Source organism: Dipodomys ordii, unplaced genomic scaffold (genome assembly GCF_000151885.1).
Source record: "Dipodomys ordii isolate 6190 unplaced genomic scaffold, Dord_2.0 Scaffold1, whole genome shotgun sequence".
Lineage (NCBI taxonomy): Eukaryota > Metazoa > Chordata > Mammalia > Rodentia > Heteromyidae > Dipodomys > Dipodomys ordii.
In genome coordinates, this window is record NW_012267217.1 from 28,064,012 (window position 1) to 28,070,540 (window position 6,529).

At 41.9% G+C, this 6,529-nt stretch overlaps 1 protein-coding gene across 1 annotated transcript in view; it reads left to right on the forward strand.

Moving 5' to 3' along the window:
• Nucleotides 1-6,529, forward strand: part of Pspc1 (paraspeckle component 1) — an 87,798-nt gene that overhangs the window by 44,985 nt on the left and 36,284 nt on the right. The gene's annotated exons all lie outside the window — the stretch shown is intronic.

Genomic DNA, 6,529 nt, shown 5'->3' on the forward strand with positions numbered 1-6,529 from the left:
AAAGGTCTTTGCTAATTGAAAATAAAAGTGAACAAAAAGAAAAACCATAAGTAAGTCTAAGGTTTCCCATGGTCAACAGATATATAATATTCAGGGTTTCCTTTGTTTTTGTTTTTAAATTGGTTTGTTATATTTTATTTTTTTGAGACATGTAGTCTTGGCTCCCTTGAGCTCCCTATCTTCCAGCTTCTGGGTACTGGGATTGCAATCATGTGCTACTAAGCTTTGTAAATATTCAGTATATTTTTGTGTCCTTTTTCCAAGTTTATACCTGAGAATATCAGTTTATGTGTATTTCTGTTTTGGAATTATTTTATTCAAGTCATTCTCAAATTCTAATTCTTAGAAAGGCATAGAAAATGTAAGCTCTCAAGACTCCCTCCAGAACTACCAACCCAGAGAACTACCAACCCAGAAATTCTAGTGGTTGATCTGGAACTGTCCAGGTGTTCTGATGTATCCTAAGGTTTTAGAACAACTATTGTGGTTCTCGTACATCTGAAATCTTGAGGTATATCTTTTACCTCCTAGGACTCTTCACCTTCTTCAATTGCTTGCTTCTATTTTTAGTCAGTGTTCAATCGTATCTCTTCTGCTTTTACAAATAGAAAGAAACCTTTCTTCCCTAAGGCACAAAGCGTTATTCTGAATCCAGCTTTATTTTCTTGTACCTCTACTTTGTAGCTAAGCTTTCTCAACAGAAGAATATTGTCCAGGAATTTTCCCCTCCCAAATTTCTAGATAGTTAAAATCAAATACAGTGTGAGGAGAGAACCAAGAATAGGATAATTAAAAGTTTAACTGAGTACTGTTTGCTGTTACTTATAAATGAATTACATAATTATCCTAGGAGGCTGTGGAGAAGAAAATGAAAAATGTAAATATTTTTGAAAAACCGTATTTTTACTGGTTATTCCCAAGAGTAAAGAGTAGAACAACCATAGATACTTTGTATAATTTACATATATGTATGAATTAGCAGGTGTCGTGTGTGTGTGTGTGTGTGTGTGTGTGTGTGTGTGTGTGTGTGTGTGTGTGTGTGTGTGTGTGTGACATGCTGATCTTAAGGTTTGAATTTAGGCTTTGGGCTTTCTCTCTCTTACTCTGCTTAAGTGTATCTCTCTATGATTTTCCTAATTAGTCAGCAATTTGCCTTGGCTGACTTCAGATGAAGATCTTCAGATCTCAATCTCCTGGGTAGGTAGGATTATAGGTGTGAGCCAATGGTGCTCTGCTTCTAAAACTTTTGTGTGCTAGCTGATCTTAAACTCAGGGCCATGAGCTCTTGCTTGGCTTTTTCTGAGCAAGCCATGCTTCTGTTTTCAGCTTTTTGCCAGTTAATTGGTGATAAGATTTTGTAGGTTTTGTCTGCAGAGGATTTGTCCACTGGGGTTAGCTCCAAATCTCAATTCTGAACTCTGAGCTTCCTAAGGAGCTTGGATTATTGGAATGAGCCATCAGCATTCAGCTTCTATTTTTGTCATTAAAAAATTATTATTGTAAATGTGATATACAGAGGATTTATAGTTACATAAGTGAGCTAATGAGTAAATTTCTTATTGGGCAGTGTTACCCCAATTTTTTTCTCCACCTACAAGTTGTATAGTTCATTTTCAACATGGTGTCTAATAAATATCACTACTGCATTTGTTTGCCTTTTGTCCCTCCCTTTCTGTGCCCCTCCCCCTTTACCATCCCAAAAGACAGATAAATGAACAGACAGAAAGAAAACAAAAACAACAACCAATAGAAACACCTTTTTTTTTCTTCTAGGATTTCCTGTGTACTCTAGGTTGTTGAACTTGAGGTCTTCCTACTTTAGCCTCTTAAGTGCATTTGTGTGAACAAATTTTTATAATTAAGTGAACAAATTTTTAAGTGTAGATACTGAACCTTAGGTTTTTTTATTGTTCCAGAAAGAAGTGTGTTAAAATGGATCCTGTGGTGCTGGATTATACAGTATGACTTGTATGGTTTTGTAATACTGGAATATAGGTGGAGTTGGGCACTGGTGGCTCACACTTGTAAATTTACCTATTCAGGAGGCTGAGGTCTGAGGATCACAGTTGTAAGGTATGTAAGATTCAGGAAGGGGAACTGTGGTTCAAGTGGCAGAAGTGCAGGCCTTGAGCAAAAGAAGCTCAGGGACAGTACTCAGGCTCTGAGTTCAAGCCCCAGGACTGGCAAAAGACAAAAACAAAAAAGGCAGGCCGGGCACTGGTGGCTCACACCTGTAATCCTAGCTTCTCAGGAGGCTGAGATCTGAGGATCGCAGTTCAAAGCCAGCCCGGGCAGGAGAGACTGTGAGACTCCTATCTCCAATAAAACCACCAGAAAACCGGAAGTGGTGCTGTAGCTCAAGTGGTAGAGTGTTCGCCTTGAGCTGAAAAGCTGAGGGATAGCGCCCAGGCCCAGAGTTCAAGCCCCACGACCGACAAATAAAAACAAAAAAAACAAAAAAGGCAGTGTTCTGCCACTTTGAGCCACAGCACCACTTCTAGTTTTTTGGTGGTTAATTGGAGATAATAGTTTTATAGACTTTACTGCCCAGGCTGGCATCACACTGCAATCCTCAGATCTCAGCCTCCCGAGTAGCCAGGATTATAGGAGCAAGCCACTGGCGCTCAGCTATAACTTAGCTATTGTGACTAATGCAGGAATGAATATGGATATGCAGATATCTTTAGTATATCTTGATTTGAACAAGTTTTGGGTAGATGCCCAAGAGAGGTATGGCTGGATTATATGGAAGTTCTATGTTTAGGTTTTTTTTTTTTGGGGGGGGTCCAGTTGTAGGGTCTGAACTCTGGGCCTGGGCACTGTCCCTCAGCTCTTCAGCTCAAGGCTATCACTCTACCACTTAAGCCACAGCGCCACTTCCGGCTTTTTTCTTTTTGCTTATGTGGTGCTGAGGAATCGAACCCAGGGCCTCATGCATGCAAGGCAAGCGCTCTACCACTGAGCCACCTTCCCAGTCCCCCCTTTTTTTCCTCAGTTGGTTGTGGGGCTTGAACTCTAGGCCTGGGCACTGCCCTCAGCTCTTCAGCTCAAGGCTGGTACTGTACCACTTGAGCCACAGTGCCCATTTCCCGTTTTCTGGTGGTTTATCGGAGATAAAAGTCTCACGGACTTTCCTGTTCAGGCTGGCTTTGGACCTCCATCCTTAGATCTCAGCCTCCTGAGTAGCTAGGATTATAGGAGTGAGCCACCGGCACCCGGCTGTTACTGTTTTTTTTTTTGTCAGTTGTGGGACCTGAACTTTGGGCCTGGGCACTGTCCCTCAGCTCTTCAGCTTAAGGCTAGCACTCTACCACTTGAACCACAGCACCACTTTCGGCTTTTTCTGCTTATTTGGTGCTGAGGAATGGAACCCAGGGCCTCATGCATGCAAGGCAAGCACTCTACCACTGAGCCACCCTTCCCTTCTTGAAGTTGGCCACTCTAACCAGTGAAATAGAACCTCCAAGTTTTTTTTTTTTTTGCCAGTCTTGTGGCTTGAACTCAGGGCCTGAGTATTGGGTGCTGAGGAATGGAACCCAGGGCCTCATGCATGCAAGGCAAGCGCTCTACCACTGAGCCACCCTTCCCTTCTTGAAGTTGGCCACTCTAACCAGTGAAATAGAACCTCCAAGTTTTTTTTTTTTTTTGCCAGTCTTGTGGCTTGAACTCAGGGCCTGAGTATTGTCCCTGAGTTTGTGCTCAATGTTAGCACTCTACCACTTCCGGCCACAGCACTATTTCCGGCTTTTTCTGTGTATATGGTACTGAGGAATTGAACCCAGGGCTTTGTGCATGCTAGGCAAGCATTCTACCACCGAGCCACCTTCACAGCCCCTTCCAAGGTTTTTTTTATTTTTTTTTCAAAGTTGTTTCAGTTTGGATTTCCTTTATGGCCAGGGATTTTGAGTATTTTTGAGTGTGCCTGTTTTCCATTTGTGTACTTCTGAGAAGTGTCTTTTAAGCTCCTTTGCCCATTGTATTGATTGGTTTATTAGTTTAGAGGTGTTAATATTTTGGGCTCCTTATATTTTAGATATTAGGCCTTTGTTGGATATATTGCTGTTACAGTCTGTTGGCTGTCTTTCTAGTTTACTATTTATTTTTATTATTTATTTTTGTGCTGGGCTTGGGGCTTGAACTCAGAGCCTGGATACTATCCCTGAGCTTTTTGCACAAAAGCTAGTGCTCTACCACTTTGAGCCACAGCTCTACTTCCTATCTTCCTAGTTTGTCAAGTGTCTCTCATATCTGCTATGCCCATTGAGACTCTTTTCAGAAAGTTTCTGACTATTCCTGTGAATTCTAATGTTTCTCCTACTCCATCTAGTTTCTGGTCTGATGTTTAGGTCTTTTAGTTTTCTATATTTGAATATCCAGTTTTCCCAACATCAGTTATTGACAAGGCTATCTTTTTCTGTATAACTTTGTCTCCCTTGTCACATATCAAATAACTGAAGGTATATGCCTTTATTTCTGGTCTTTTAGTCTGTTTCATTGATTTTTTAAAATTATTAATACTTTATTTTTAATTGTGAAAATACCATACAGAGGGGTTACAATTACATGAGCAAGGTAATGAGTACATTTCTTATCAAGTATTGTTGCCTCCTCCTTTGCTTACCCTTACCATCCCTCCCCTTCCATCCCCCCCACCAAAGTTGTAAAGTTTTTTTTTTCAACATAACGTCTTACACATTCCATTGTTGCAGTGGGTCCCCCTGTATCCTTATTTGAACATTTGTTTTTTCCCTTCCACTCCCCAAATTATACCAACATCAAATACGGTGAAAACGGGGGTTATACAATGGGGGAAGGACATACAAGGCAACAAAGAAATCATCTTATAAATATGTTAGAAACATTTATCTTGGGGTTCATTTCGCCTAGCATCAACTTACCTGACTTTCTGCTTGTCCCAGACAAGCAAATAGGGGAAACCATGGGACCTTTGTTTCTTTGGGCCTGGCTTACTTCACTTAATATAATTTTTTCAAGGACTTTCCATTTCCTAACAAATGGGGCAACGTCATTATTTCTGATGGAGGCATAGAATTCCATTGTGTATATATACATTTTCTTGATCCATTCATCTCTGAGGGGCATCTGGGTTGGTTCCATATCTTAGCTATGGTAAATAATGCTGCAATAAACATAGTTATGCTGGTAGCTTTAGTATGGTCTTGTGGGATTGCTGGGTAATAAGGGAGCTCTATGTGGAATCCTTTTTTTTGGGGGGGGGTCCGGTCGTGGGGCCTGAACTCTGGACCTGGGTGCTGTCCCTCAGCTCTTCAGCTCAAGGCTAGCACTCTACCTCTTGAGCCACAGCACTACTTCCGGCTTTTTTTTTCCTGCTTATGTGGGGCTGAGGAATTGAACCCAGGGCCATCATGCATGCAAGGCAAGCAAGCGCTCTACCACTGAGCCAACTTACCAGCCCTCTATGTGGAATCTTTTGAGGAACCTTCATACTACTTTCCAAAGTGGTTGAACAAGTTTGCACTCCCACTAACAATGTATGGTTCCCTTCTGTCCACATCCCCTCCAGCATCTGTTGTTATTAGAGTTTTTGATTATAGCCGTTCTAACTGGGGTGAGGTGGTATCTCAGTGTTGTTTTGATTTGCATTTCTTTTATGGCTAGGGAAGTTGAGCATTTCTTCATGTGTCTATTGGCCATCCTTCTTTCCTCTTCAGAGAAGTTTCTCTGTAAGTCTTTAGCCCACTTATTTATTTATTGGGCAGTTGATTTTTTGAGAATTTGTTGTTGAGGGATTTAATTTTTTGAGTTCCAGGTATATTTTAGATATGAGTCCATCTCCATTGTATGGCTGGTGTGTTTCATTGATCTTTGGGCCTGTTTTTGTGCCAAGCTGTTTTTGTTATTCTAGCCCTGTAATAGTGCTTGAGGTCTGGGATCATGATACTACCTGCTTGACTTTCTTTGGCTGGTCCTGGATACTGTCCCTGAGCTTCTTTTCTTTCCTTTTCTTTCTTTTTTTTTTTGGGGATCCGGTTGTGGGGCCTGAACTCTGGGCCTAGGCACTGTCCCTCAGCTCTTCAGCTCAAGGCTAGCACTCTACCACTTGAGCCACAATGCCACTTCAAGCTTTTTTTCTTTTTGCTTATGTGGTGCTGGGGAATCGAACCCAGGGCCTCAGGCACGCAAGGCAAGTGCTCTACCACTGAGCCAACTTCCCAGCCCCGTGAGCTTATTTTCAAGGCTAGCACTCTTACCAGTGAGCCACAGTGTCACTTCTGGCCTTTTTTGGTAATTTATTGGAGATCAGAGTCTCATGGACTTTCTTTCCCAGGCTGGCTTCGAACCATGATCCTCAAGATCTCAGTGTAAGCTACTAGCACCTAGTGCTTTAGTTTTTTATTTTTATTTATTTTTTGGGTCCGGTCGTGGGGCCTCAACTGGGCCTGGGCGCTGTCCTCAGCTCTTCAGCTCAAGGCTAGTGCTCTACCACTTGAGCCACAGCGCCACTTCCGGCTTTTTTTCTTTTTGCTTATGTGGTGCTGGGGAATCG